This window comes from Thalassophryne amazonica, chromosome 7, assembly GCF_902500255.1.
Source record: "Thalassophryne amazonica chromosome 7, fThaAma1.1, whole genome shotgun sequence".
Lineage (NCBI taxonomy): Eukaryota > Metazoa > Chordata > Actinopteri > Batrachoidiformes > Batrachoididae > Thalassophryne > Thalassophryne amazonica.
In genome coordinates this window covers 2337923-2352847 of record NC_047109.1, presented here as the reverse complement: position 1 = coordinate 2352847, position 14925 = coordinate 2337923, and the positions used below count along the sequence as shown (strand labels likewise).

The following is a 14925-nucleotide window of genomic DNA, read 5'->3' as shown; positions in this document are numbered from 1 at the left end:
GGATGTTCATTCAGTTGTTTAATTTTGTAGAAAAAGAAGCAGATCACAGACATGACACGAAACTAAAGTCATTTCAAATGGCAACTTTCTGGCTTTAAGAAACACTATAAGAAATCAGGAAAAAAAATTGTGGCAGTCAGTAACGGTTACTTTTTTAGACCAAACAGAGGGAAAAAAATATGGAATCACTCAATTCTGAGGAATAAATTATGGAATCATGACAAACAAAGAACGCTCCAACACATCACTAGTATTTTGTTGCACCACCTCTGGCTTTTATAACAGCTTGCAGTCTCTGAGGCATGGACTTAATGAGTGACAAACAGTACTCTTCATCAATCTGGCTCCAACTTTCTCTGATTGCTGTTGCCAGATCAGCTTTGCAGGTTGGAGCCTTGTCATGGACCATTTTCTTCAACTTCCATAGATTTTCAATTGGATTAAGATCCGGACTCTTTGCAGGCCATGATATTGACCCTATGTGTCTTTTTGCAAGGAATGTTTTCACAGTTGTTGCTCTATGACAAGATGCATTATCATCTTGAAAAATGATTTCATCATCCCCAAACATCCTTTCAATTGATGGGATAAGAAAAGTGTCCAAAATATCAACGTAAACTTGTGCATTTATTGATGATGTAATGACAGCCATCTCCCAGTGCCTTTACCTGACATGCAGCCCCATATCATCAATGACTGTGGAAATTTACATGTTCTCTTCAGGCAGTCTTTATAATCTCATTGGAAAGGCACCAAACAAAAGTTCCACCATCATCACCTTGCCCAGTGCAGATTCGAGATTCATCACTGAATATGACTTTCATCCAGTCATCCACAGTCCACAATTGCTTTTCCTTAGCCCATTGTAACCTTGTTTTTTTCTGTTTAGGTGTTAATGATGGCTTTTGTTTAGCTTTTCTGTATGTAAATCCCATTTCCTTTAGGCAGTTTCTTACAGTTCGGTCACAGACGTTGACTCCAGTTTCCTCCCATTTGTTCCTCATTTGTTTTGTTGTGCATTTTCGATTTTTGAGACATATTGCTTTAAATTTTCTGTCTTGACGCTTTGATGTTTTCCTTGGTCTACCAGTATGTTTGCCTTTAACAACCTTCCCATGTTTGTATTTGGTCCAGAGTTTAGACACAGCTGACTGTGAACAACCAACATCTTTTGCAACACTGCGTGATGATTTACTCTCTTTTAAGAGTTTGATAATCCTCTCCTTTGTTTCAATTGACATCTCTCATGTTGGAGCCATGATTCATGTCAGTCCACTTGGTGCAACAGCTCTCCAAGGTGTGATCACTCCTTTTTTAGATGCAGACTAACGAGCAGATCTGATTTGATGCAGGTGTTAGTTTGGGGATGAAAATTTACAGGGTGATTCCATAATTTTTTCCACAGAATTGAGTGAGTCCATATTTTTTTCCCCTCTGCTTGATCTAAAAAAGTAACTGTTACTGACTGCCACAATTTTTTTTCTTGATTTCTTATAGTGTTTCTTAAAGCCAGAAAGTTGCCATTTGAAATGACTTTAGTTTTGTGTCATGTCTGTGATTTGATTTTTTTTCTACAAATTAAACAACTGAATGAACATCCTCCGAGGCCGGTGATTCCATAATTTTTGCAAGGGGTTGTATACAGGGTGAGCCACCGCCCTTCACAAAAAACAAAAAATCAGAACCCATAAATATTGTAATAAATCCCACAAAGGTCCAGCAAATTTTGCTGGACCTTCCCAAGTTTATCTTGGTCGCTTTGCATAAAAGTCATGTTCTTTCAAAATGATGCTCCAAATGGTCTGATTTGTTGGAGCATCATTTTGAAAGAACATAATTTTTATGCAAAGTGACCAAGATAACTGAAACTCTGGGGAATGATCATACAGAGACTGAAGGTTTTTTTAAACTTGCTTTCCCATTTCTACCTTCATTATTGTCCCAGGCAAGAGAAAAAGGAGCCTGTTCCAGCAGGAGAATCTGTCCAATCCTGAGTGATGTTGAGGCTGAACTGGGTTCAGTGTGATCGACACATTCCGACTGATCCTCGAGGAAGCAACGGTGGTGGAAGCTGCATTTAATCAGGCATATCTTGGCGTGCTGGGCGACCTTGTGCACACGATATGTCACAGGGGCATGATACCTGTGCCCCCAACCCATAGACACATGAAAACTTTGTACAGTTTGTGTTGTTTTTTTTTTTTGTTGTTTTTTTGTATTTGCTCTTTTTTGTTGCAGTAAACAATTTGTCTCATGTGACTGTATCATAATTTGTCATTTCAGTCTGTGTCAACAGTAAAAAACATTTTGTCATTGATGTTTGGTGCAATGAAGGTTCATTTCTAAGTACTTTTAATTTGGGAGTTGCTACTTCCAGAAGACACTGCACATGACACCTGGCTGAATCTTTACACAGATGCTGGAATAATCATGTCTAAACTGAGATTTCACCAAATGGTATTTAACATAAACAAAAAGGTTTAGTCACTTCAGTGATAGCACCATTACATCAAGGAATTTAACAACCAGTTTTACTGTCTGTTTACTTCAATTTACATTTATGACCCCATTAAATGTAAAACTTATTTTACTACTGGATTTTGCTTAAACAGCTTTTCAAACTGTTAGCCTTTAAATCAGTAAACCTTGGTAACTTTTACAAATCAAACTGATGTTACACAAACTTGGAGACATTTTAGCAAAAAGTACAAAAATTTATTCAAAATTCATAGTGAAACATAACATGATGATAAAGGTGTCCCATTCTGTGTCATGAACCTTTGTAGTGGTGACTCTGAGAAACCATCTGAAACACACACACAGCATACATATTTTAATTAGTGCTGTCAGGTTATTAAAAAATAATTTAATTGATTACAGGGTTTGTGATTAGTTAATCTAAATGAATCATTTAATTGCAGGTATATTAAAAAAAACTCAGATCTGTGTGTGTTTGGAGCATTTAATAATCAGGTAAAAAAGGATCAGGGTTATTTTTGTTACATATCAAGGAGGTATTAAAAAAGCTGTAAATTGATCTTAAATTGGGAGAACTGTCTAAGTGTAATTTGGATGGGTTAAATGCAGACAAATTTCATTGTATGTATAATGTGTACAATGACAATAAAGGCTACATTATAAAGAATGTCTATAAAAACAGGATTGGGGAGTTTGGAGGCTGATTCTTTCTGCACAATATGACTCCTTTAATAATAAACTTATTAGCAGTTCATATTTTAAATTTGTCCATTGAACATTAAAATCCGGATTAACAACCATGTTTTTAATGTGTTTTAAGCCTGTTCGAGTTCAGTGACGACGTTAATTAACGGTCATTAAAACCGAATCAACATTTTATGCGTGAACGTCAGTAAACGCACAACACTCCCACATTTGAGATTTAACAATAAGTTATCAACGCAAGTACTTTGGTTTAAAAAAAGTATCGACATTAACAGTTTATGCTCTCAGAAACGCGTCTTTATTTACAGACCAAGTCACTGACGTCAAAACAAACAAGAGCAAAGTGTTACTGAAGGCCCTGATAGGGCTGTAAGTAATTAATCTAAAATTAACAATTTATTTTGACAGCCACAATTTTACTAGTTAATAGCGACAGCCTGCAGTTATTACTTATTTACGAGCTACTTAGGAAGCTAACGATTAGCTTACCGTCATGCTTTGCCTCTTCGTCTCTTTAGCAGCTTGTATCTTCTCGTCTTCATCTTCATATTGTTGTATGAATTCCCAAAGTCTTCTGTACTTTCAAGGTGGGCGAAATAAATGATTTTTAACCGCTTCACGGGAAAAATTCAGTCGACGGTAGAAATTTAGACTCCACCAACCAATCGCGATAATGCTTGTTGATGACGTCATCATATCTTCCTCTGGAACTCTGAACGACTGGAAAAGGCTGCAGTCAGTGCTTTGGTCACAGGCTCCATCTACACCTCAGCAGATTAAAACTTCTCCTTGTAAGAGTGTAAAGTATAAACTATTTTAACCCTCTGGAGTCGACTGCCTAAATTCGGGCATGAAAAAGTCACACGTTAAGCAATTGCTCCATGAAATTCACCAGACTGTCTCCGTTTCATACTTTTTAAAGTGCGCGCTTCAAGTTTTGTACAATTTCTTAAATTCTGTTAATAGGGCCTACTATTAGGGACGGGTATTGATAAGATTTTATCGATATCGATTCCACTTATCAATCCCACTTGTGAATTTTTTGCATACTAAAAGGAGGCTTTACAGGTTTGCTATGTCAGTGGGTCAAAGAGCTTTTCCTTATCGTACACCCCACTCTGTGGAACGGTCTTCTTGCGACTGAGAAGCAGTCGGAGTCCTGTGGACATTTTTAAGTCAGACTTAAACCTATTTTTATTCTCTTTCTTATGAATAATTTTATTTTTTAACTTATGTTTTTAATTATGTACGAGGTTCTATTAGAAAAGAAAACCGACCGTTTTATTTTTTTCAAAAACTATATGGATTTGAATCACGTGCGATTACATCAGACAAGCTTGAACCCTCGTGAGCATGCGAGAGTTTTTTTCACGCCTGTCGGTTGCGTCATTCGCCTGTGGGCAGGCTTTGAGTGAGGAGTGGTCCACCCCCTCCCGTCTATTTTTTCATGTTTAGGAATGGCTCAGAGACTGCCGCTTTGCTTGATCAAAATTTTTTCAGAACTGTAAGGCACATCCGAGTGGACACCATTCGAGAAATTCAGCTGGTTTTCGGTTGAAAAGTTTAAGGGCTGATGAGAGATATGGAGTGTTACTGTCGCTTTAAGGACAACCCATGGAAGCGGAGGGCGCGCTACGCTCCGAGCCACCGTTGTCAGCCTGTTTCGAGCTGAAAACATCCAAATTTAAGCCTCTGTTGACCCAGGACGTCGTGAGAGGAACAGAGAAGTTTCAGAAGAGGATCAGCAGTTTATCGGACATTCCACTGTTAAAGGAGATTTGTAATGAAAGACCTGCGGACGGATTCACGTGTCGGCAGGCAGCCGCTCATGGCCCGGGCCACAGAGAAACACCTCATTGGAAGCGTTAACGGACAAGTTGGAACATGCCCAGCTGTTTTAAACAATTTCTCGGATACTCACTCGACTGAAAACCATCGAAAGCGCCTGAATTTTATGAATGGTTATCAACCGGAGGTTGATAACCATGGGTTGATAATCAAGGAACTCATGGCCCCGGCGCCACAGAGAAACCACCTCCGTGGGTGTCCTTAAAGCGACAGTAACCACTCCATAATCTCTCATCAGCCCTTAAAATTTTCACTGAAAACCATCTGAATTTCTCGAAAAAAAAATTTTTTTGAAAACATTTTGATCATACAAAGCTCGCAGTCTGAGCCATTCCTAACAATGAAAAATAGACGGGAGGGGTGGACCACTCCTCACTCAAAGCCTGCCCACAGGCGAATGACGCAACCGACAGGCGTGAAAAAACTCTTGCATGCCCACAGGGTTCAAGCTTGTCTGATGTAATCGCACGTGATTCAAATCCATATAGTTTTTGAAAAAACTAATAAGGTCAGATACTTTTCTAATAGACCTCGTATTTGATTTTTTTTTTAAATTTATTTATTTTAATTTTTTATGTTGAACTGTTCTGTGTGAGGCGCCTTGAGGTGGCTTTTATTATGATTTGGCACTTGATAAGCTGATGAAATTGAATTGAAATTCAGCAATATTTTATTGAGTCTTAAAGTAAATAAATATGAAATTGTTTCACTGGGTCCTTAAACTTTGGACATAATAAACTCCACATGGTGGATCCTTGATCTCTGGACATAAATATAAACAAAATCTGTAGTTTTTGTCAAAAGCATTTCCTTCACACATTATTGGCATGAATGTCTTTCCATACATCTGAGCTGAGCTCTTGCAGCCGACTGTGCTGCATGTCAGGATGTAATTTATAAAGCATGCAGAACATCTCATTTTGGGAGGAAAAAATATGTTTTAGTCGATTGTAGTTTCTTTGTTGTGGGCTGGGGTGTTTGGCTGGCTTGGTTTTTGTTTTCTGTTTCTCCCACCAGGTGGTATGCATTCAGGACTGAGTGGCTGAGCATTAGGACCTCACCCTGAACACCTGAGGCTTGTTTTCACATGCAGGTCATCAGGACTCACAGCTGTGGTGTATTTTGTCTTGATCAGAGATTGCTGCATTTAACCTTGAATGCACAGTGTGTGATTGCCAGAGACTCGACCTTGTGACCAGACGTGTGAGATCGACGTCAGGAGAACAATCTCACCATCACGGACGCAGAGACCGCTCCAGGTTTGACGCCACAGTCTGTGAAGGAGGATTGGGTGAGGTCTCATGCTCTTCAGCACACTTCCTGAGGTAATTTGGTTTTGGTGACTTTTATGAAGTAATGACAGTGGATTTGGTGTCCCTCACACCTTGTGTTATTGAGCTGTCACGTTATGCTAATTGTCAAATCCGCTTCTGCTGCAGTGGAGATTTGAACTGAGTTGTTCCGTGCCTGCAGGGTGAGAAGCTGATGTATAGATTTAAGCCAGGAAGTGTTTGATTGCGTGCACCTTTGAGTTGTGTCTCTCTGTGTGGAGTTGGACTCACCTCCATGTTTTCTTTCTTCACAGACTTGGTTTGTCGCGGCTGTAAATGGCGGTTAATTTCGTTTATGGCGAATGATGAAGTTCTGACACGCTACAGCTTGGTGCTTTATTTTGAAGACCACCGTTTTCTTCTTCTTCTTCTACTTCCTGTGCTGCCGACGTTAGACATTACGCTCCTGTCTTGTCGCAACGACATGTTCACGTCACGCACGAGCTAGTAAAACGTGTACAAATTAATTACTTATCGTGTTATGTATTAAAACCTAAGAAAGGTATTTATTGTTGTTTGCTCTGTGTTCTGCATCGTTTATGTGCATGTAAGGACTGTCCCTGTGAGATGTGTGTGGAAGATAGGCTGCTAGCAAACGGAGCTCAAACTTAGCGCCCTTGGAAGCAGAAGGAGGTAGGAGGGGATGATTTATCCATAAAAATGAGGGATTTGTTTTATTTATTGTTCTTATTTCAACAAGAGCTGTAACTCTGGTTTGAAGGGTTAATTTCTTGTGAAATGCATTATTTCAGTTTATTAAAGGACTGGTGTTAAGGCTAAAATGTGAATATAATTCTATGCAATATTTGTGAAATATGGTGCTATGAAAATTTAGGTATTTTTGTGTCCATTTCATAGTTTTCACGGTGTCAAATGTCAGTCAGTCAAAAGGGGAGGAGAGAAATTAAAGCTGCACCAGTCGAAGCTCTCTGCATCTTGCTTTATTATTCCAAGCGGGTCGCTACAGCGGCCACCTGGGGGGTGTCGGCGGGGTCCCTAGGTCCGAACTGCTGTGGCTCCGGACCGTTTGCGCTGTTGAGAGTGCGCCGTGTTTCCACCTCACCAGACCACGGACTTTTTAGTTGTTTAGCACTTCACTCACTGTTATGTTTATTAAATTCTGTTATCCTTTGAACAGTACTCTGCTTATTTTATGCTGGGTCCTTTCAAACGCTGGGTCGGTGCTCCGACCGTGTCCGAAACATAACATTCTTGTCTGTATTACAACGTTTGTAAGCGGTCTCATTTTATTCAAAGCGGCGATTCGCTTTGAATAAAATTAATTCCGACTGGACTCTGTCTCAGCAGAGAGCCGCGCAGCGTTTGGAGCTGTGTCAGCGGAACGGAGGACGATTCTTGTTTCTTGACTGCAACAAGACACGAGTCCCGGTTAGTGACTTTAGTCCACACAAAAGTGACTCGTGATATTTTAATGGCTTTGAGAGAGGTTAAGAAGCGGACTTGCCGTTTCTGAAGAGCACCAAATCATGAACCATTTGATCGAAGCATTGTTTCATTGGTTCACATTTCAAAGTGGAGTCACGCTGCACAAACGGTTGATTACAGAGCCGCTGCAGGGTCTGTAATCAATGTAGAGGAATGATCATTTTCCCGACAAACACCCTCAAAAACAACGGCTGCTCTGAAGGACTGATCAGAGAATCGTTAAGCAAAAAGGCTACTGATATCGGTGGATCGAATAATTTCTTAATGATACTCTAAAAGAACCGGTTCTCTATACCCATCCCTACCTACTATAACCTGAATTATGATTAATAATTTCCGCAATGGGTTTTTTTTGGGGGGGGGGTGAATTTTATTGTCATATTTGGTGTGCGTATTTGCAGAAAGCCACAGTAAATAGTCTTTCACTTCCTCATTCAGCTGAGCTGAGAACTCCGTCTCGCTCAGGAGAGCATAAAAAAATCACACCTTCTGCTCTATCATTGGTGGAACCCCACGACATGAGTCAATCAGGATCACCAACCCACATGGTGGCGTCTCTGAAGACTTTCTGGACAAAACGCCACCAAAAGCATACAAACTAACACTGCCTCCTGTTGGACACAAGCAGGAATGGCAAAATAAGATCATTCCAATGCACATAAATACATGTCTAACAAGTCAGAGAATCAGGTGCTCAAAATTAATATGTTTTTGTTCTGTTGTTGTTTTTTGTTTATTTATTTTAACCAATTTAGCTTTGCAAAGGGACTATATGACCCATTCAGATTTTTTTTTTCCAATTTATTTTCATTTTTATCGCACCAAATCACAACAGAGTTGCCTCAAAGTGCTTCACACAGGTAAGGACTAACCTTACCAACACCCAAAGCAACAGTGGTAAGGAAAAACTCCCTCTGAGGAAGAAATCTCAAGCAGACCAGACTCAAAGGGGTGACCCTCTGCTTGGGCCATGATACAAACATAAATTACAGAACAATTAACGGACGAATATACAAGAAATGCTATTACAACTAATACAACTAACAACTAATACAACTCCCATCTCTGCATAGAGCTACACCTTAAACACAGAGAAAAAACAGAATCAGGCATCAGAAAGACAAAAAATACTGCATAATTTGCCAGCATTAAACAAGAAAAACAGAGAAATACTAAGGTGATCGCCGGCCACTAGCCCTTACATTATCATTATTCTAAACACATTATCATGTTTACACTTACATTTATATCACAATATATACCATTACCGTGAAGGAATTAAATTTAGATTGTGATATTAATTTTAAGTCATATTGCCCAGCCCTACCTGCAGCTTTCATAAAGGTGGGTGTCAGATGATTTCATATGGATGTCGAGTTCCTTCTTGGGGGAACTTTGTGTCTGCGTGGACTGTGCTGGTCCACGTTAAAGAGTCACGGACTGGCCAGGCACTGCAGGTGGACATAATATTGACAGGTGGATCTCTGCTGGGGTTGGGTATCGGGACCGGTTCTTTTCCAAAATCGTTAAGAAATGATTCGATCCACCGACATCAATAGCCTTTTCGGTAATGATTCCCTTATCAGTCCAGAGCAGCTGTTGTTTTTGAGGGTGTTTGTCTGGAAAATGATCATTTTCCTACGTTAATTGCAGACCCTGCAGCGGGTCTGTAATCAACTGCTTCTGCAGCGCAGCTCTGCTCTGAAGCTTGAATTATTGAAGCAATGCTCCAATCTGCTGATTCGTTGGTTCTCTGATTCAATGCTTTTCAGAAGCGGCAAGTCTGCTTTAAAAATGTCAAATGTGAGTCACTTTTGTGCGGATTAAAGTCACTAACCAAGACTCCTGTCTTGTTACGAGAAAGAAAAGAGCATTTGCACAGCCCCAAACACTGTGCCACTCTCTGCCAAGTCAAGTTAGAAAGATAGAGTCCAGTCAGAATGAATAACTTCAAAGCAAATCGCCATTTAAATCAATTGACACCTCTTTCCAAACATTTTAAGACAAACAAAATGCAATCGATCAAAATGTTTTTTCCTCCCAAAATGAGACATCCTGTGCTGACGTGCAGCAGCCGGCTGAGCTCAGAGGTACGGAGTAGGGCAGTCACAATTATTACAATATTCGTCAATCGCGATTATTTTTCATATTCGTGATTATTTTTCAAATTTGCGATTACCGTGAATTGTTTATTTTATCCACAAAGCATAAAACGACTCAGAATCTGACGTCATTGTGCTGCAGCCTCGCTCACTCTGTTTCACTCTCGTTTTAAGGCAGGACAATAAAATGGAGGCTGAGGAGCGATCCGGCCGATTAAAACAGTGGCCGTCTTCTTCAAAGCCGTCGAAAATGCGTAGTTTACCAAAGGAGCTGTCGGCCGGTGTGTCTGTGTGTGTGTGTGCGTGGAGTCAACAGGCTGCAGACTGCGAGGGAGGGGGTGAGTGAGGGAGATTCCTGTTGAGCACCAGTCTTTAAAAACAAAAAACAAATTCTCTACTTGTTATTTAAATGCACTTAACGCTAATTAGCAGCTAGCATCACTAGTTTAGCGGTCACAGGGACACAAAGCTGATTTCATACCTGCTGCCGAGATTCACAAGTTCCTTCCGATCAGCGCAAGATAAATAGAATTCAATCAAACTTTTGTCAAGTAACTCTTATCACATTTTGACCAAAACACATGTGACCAAACTCACCCTCTCACGAGCACCACTAGCTTAGCTTATGACAAGCTATAGTAGAAAAGCTTGAATCTTCAACTGGATTGGGTTGCTTGACGCAAGGATGTTTTCACTTCAAATCGCAGAAGCTTCCTCAGCCTAAAATTCTTGCTCTGGTAGTCTGACTTCTGTCTTGACTCTTGTAAAGAAGAATAAACAGAAGCCACAAAAGTTGGAGTTTTAAACCTAACCAGACCCCTCCTACCGAGAGGCAAACTGCTATAGGCTAGTGACTAAACAATAGCTCTAATTAGCACCTATTGTGCTCTAGTTAGCACCCTCCTAATGACAGGGCAGCTGTCCCTCCTAATGATGGAACAGATGCCTCTTCTGATGGCTCCCTTGATGACTGTGATGACGTGAATGACTCATTACCATGAACAAAAGACTGAAACTGCTTTGAACTGAGTACCCCATTGTAAACAGGGAACAAAGCATGTCTGAGACCTCCCTTCCCGGTCAAGGCTGGGTTTCAATTGTTTCACATAGAATGTCTCCTTGACCCCTCTCTCAAACCATTTCTTCTCTCTGGCTAAGATTTTAACTTCCTTGTCCTCAAACATGTGGTTAGTGTCTTTCAGGTGGAGATGAACTGCAGACTGAGTTCCACTGGTGCCCTCTCTGCAGTACTGGTATAGCCTTTTGTGTAAAGGTTGCTTAGTCTCACCTATGTAGTGTTCGTTACAGTTTTCCTGACATCTGATAGAGTACACTACATTGCTCTGTTGGTAACAGGCGTCATGTCCTTAGGGTGAACTAATTCTGTCTCAAAGTGTTAACCGGTTTAAAGTAACTGGGATTTTGTGCTGTCTGAAGAGCCTCTGTAGTTTTTCCCCTACTCCTGCTAAATAAGGGAGAGAGACACTCTTCTTTTTGTCTCCTGTCTATCTGGTCTCTTTGTTCTCTGGGACTTCTGCACTTTGTCCAGGGACCGTCGTGGGTACCCACATACTGTGAGGGCTTTCCGGACCAGTTGTTGTTCTTTAGCCCTTCCCTCTGCAGTTATGGGCACCTGCAGGGCTCTGTGTTGAAGAGTCTGATCACCCAGAGCTTGTGTTCAAGGGGGGTGGTTTGAGCCAAAGAGCAGATATTGGTCAGTGTGAGTGGGTTTTCTGTAAACCCCTGTCTGGAGCTGCCTGTTCTCTCCAATCGTAACATCACAGTCCAAGAAGGCTAAATGGTTGTTTCTGGCACCCTCACGTCGTGAACATGATATTGGAGTCCACTGAGTCCTCAACCTCCTGTTGCTTGATTTTAACCCATGTGTCATCGACATATCTGAACCAGTGACTGGGAGGGATGCCCGTGAAAGACGTCAAGGCTGTCTTCTCCACTTGCTCCAGTACAGATTGGCCACAATGGGGGATACTGGAGACCCCATCGCACAACCATGGATCTGCCTATAGCAATTCCCCCTAAACAGGAAATACATGGTGTTAAGACAGATCTCCAAGAGCTGGCAGATTGTGGTCTGGGGTGAGTTTGGTCCTTTCAAGTAGAGACACATCCTCCAGCAGTCTCTGCCTCACAGCTGAGATGGCCTCAGCGGTGGGGATGCAGGTGAACAACGATGTCACATCAAATGTCACCATATTTTCATCTGCCTCCAGCTGCAGGTCCTTGATCTTGTTCACAAAATCTTGTGTATTCTCCACATGGTGGTCTGAGTTACCCACTAGAGGAGGCAAAATCCATTGAGGTGCTTGGCCAATTGTACATGATGCATCTGTGCTACATACAATAAGCCTGAGTGGCACATCCTGTTTGGGATTTTGGGCAGGTCCATAGATGCATGGAGTGGAGGCCCCAGGGTACAGTCTGTAGTATGCCTGCCTGTCGATGAGTCCCTCTTTCTCCCGGTTTTGGCGGTAGCTACTGATTTTCTTCTTATAGCACTAGTGCCACTCAGGCCTAGACCAAGTGGACCTCAGTCTGCAGTTCATCTCCACCTTAAAGGACACTAATCACACGTTTTTGAGGACAAGGAAGTTAAATCTTAGCCACAGAGAAGAAATGGTTTGAGAGAGGGGTTAGGAGGCAATTCTATTGTGAACATTTGAAACCCAGCCTTAACCAGGGAGGGGGTCTGACACGCTTTGTCCCCTGTTTACAATGGGGTACTCAGGTCAAAGCAGTTTCAGTCTTTTGTTCATGGTAATGAGTCATTCACGTCATCAGGAGAGTCGTCATTATCATTATGATGGTGCTAACTAGAGCACAATAGGTGCTAATTAGAGCTATTGTTTAGTCACTAGCCCATAGCAGTCTGCCTCTCCTTAGGAGGGGTCTGGTTAGGTTTAAAACTCCAGCTTTTGTGGCTTCTGTTTCTTCTTCTCTACAAGAGTTAAGACAGAAGTCAGACTACCAGAGCAAGAATTTTAGATGACGAAGCTTCTGCTATTTGAAGCGAAACGTCCTCGTGTCAAGCAACCCAGTCCAGTCGAAGATTCAAGCTTCTCTACTATGGAAACCACCTGGACAACTGAGAGCCTACACAGAAACTTATGACAAGCTAAAAGTGGACACTCTCGTTATGGCCGAACAACTTTCTAGTTTTTGGGGATTCTGTGTTAGTGCGTGTCTGCGGCCGACATGCTTGATGAATTCTTGCGCAAAAAGTAGTTCCCAGGTAATTTTGATATATTCCTGTGAGATAATGAGTATATCTCATCTAAATCCATCCATCCATCCATCCATCCATCCATTTTCTTCCGCTTTATCCGGAGTAAGGTCGCGGGGGCAGCAGCTCAAGCAAAGCTGCCCAGACCTCATCTAAATCAATTCTAAAAATTTACCAGTAATAAAATTATAAAGAGAACTGAAGTTTTAAGAGTGGCCATAATAAATATTTAAGAAACATAAAAGTTTATGAGCATTTTAAACATTGACACGATGGAGTTTGATGCAGAAGAGTTCAGAAAGTATGATTGGAATGTTTTGATGCCCATTTACCGGTGGTGCGAAGACGACTTGGGTGTTAACTTTGTGTTAAAGTCAGAACAAGAAGCTGCACTGAAAGAGATCTATCTGGGACCACATTCTGTAGAGTGGCACACTGAGCAGGGTGGACCAAACTGCGAGAGTCACAGCACTTTCGGTTCTTCTTCTTTGGAGTTTTATGGCAGTTGGCATTCTCGAATATTGCATTACCGCCTCCTGCTGGTACTCGTTCACCTTTAATCTTATACTAGTTGTCATGCGAACCTGGAACTAACTGGTCCCACCTTCTGCAGCTCATGAGCATAACCTGTGTCAGAGTGCGTGCTTCCGCACGACAAGAAGAGAAATCTCAGGGCATTAACACTGAAAACTATCTGATACTAAAGCAACAGATCTGTGTCATGAGCAACCAGTTTATGAACAGCTTCCACATCCCCTCACATGACTCCATCTGGATACATTACAGCGCTGCCAACTGTCCTGCGCTGGGCAGGACCGTCCCGTATTTTTACCCCCTGCATGAGTGTGAGTGGGACGCCCATTAGTCCTGCATTTGGTGCTCACAGCCACATGTGGGTATCCCACATTGGTAAATTCAAATGTTGGCAGGTATGTATTAACACAACATACACATTAATGGATCAGGTGACCTGACCATCCCTTAGTTATGCTGCTATAGATAGACTGCTGTGGGGTTCATGCTATGCACGGAGTGTTTCTTTCTCTTTTTGCTCTGTATGCACCACTCTGCATTTTTCCTGATTCCTCTCCCTCAGCCCATCCAGTCCCAGCAGAAGACTGCCCCTCACCTGAGCCTGGTTCTGTGGAGGTTTCTTCCTGTAAAAGGGAGTTTTTCCTTCCCACTGTCGCCAAGTGCTTGCTCACAGGGGGCGTTTTTGACCGTTGGGGTTTTCTGTAATTATTGTATGGCTTTTGCCTTACAATATAAAGCGCCCTTGGGGCAACTGTTTGTTGTGATTTGGACGCTATATAAATACAATTGATTTGATTTTGATACTCCAAATAATTCACTTTGGTTTAATTGTATCTCACCAAATCGCAACCATGCTGCCTCAAGGTGCTTCACACGAGTAGTTCTCCCTTTAAGGTACTTGACACGCATAATGCAAATGTTTGTGCTTCAAAATCTTCAGAACAATTCTCAGCTATCTGATTTATCTAGAAACAGAGTAAAGCATATCATTGAAAAGCTGAAATATGAAAACTGGTTTTAGAAATTCTTCAAATCTTCAGTGGATATGCATTTGATTCATGTGGGTGAAACTGTTTCAGTGTTAAAATGGCCTTTTCCAAAGTCCTCAAGTTACAATGTTAAATACACAAAGAAGAGCCTTTATTGTCATTTTACATACACAAAACAAATTTGTCCTCGGCATTTAACATCATACATACAGTTAGACACATTCCAACCACTAGGGCAGTGGGCAGCAACA

General features: G+C 41.4%; 1 non-coding gene across 1 annotated transcript; it reads right to left on the bottom strand.

Annotated features, from left to right (window-relative positions):
- Nucleotides 1-731: 731 nt before the first annotated feature.
- Nucleotides 732-816, bottom strand: LOC117514854. Its single transcript, XR_004561980.1, has one exon. It is a non-coding gene; the product is annotated as a small nucleolar RNA U83B (small nucleolar RNA).
- Nucleotides 817-14925: the final 14109 nt, after the last annotated feature.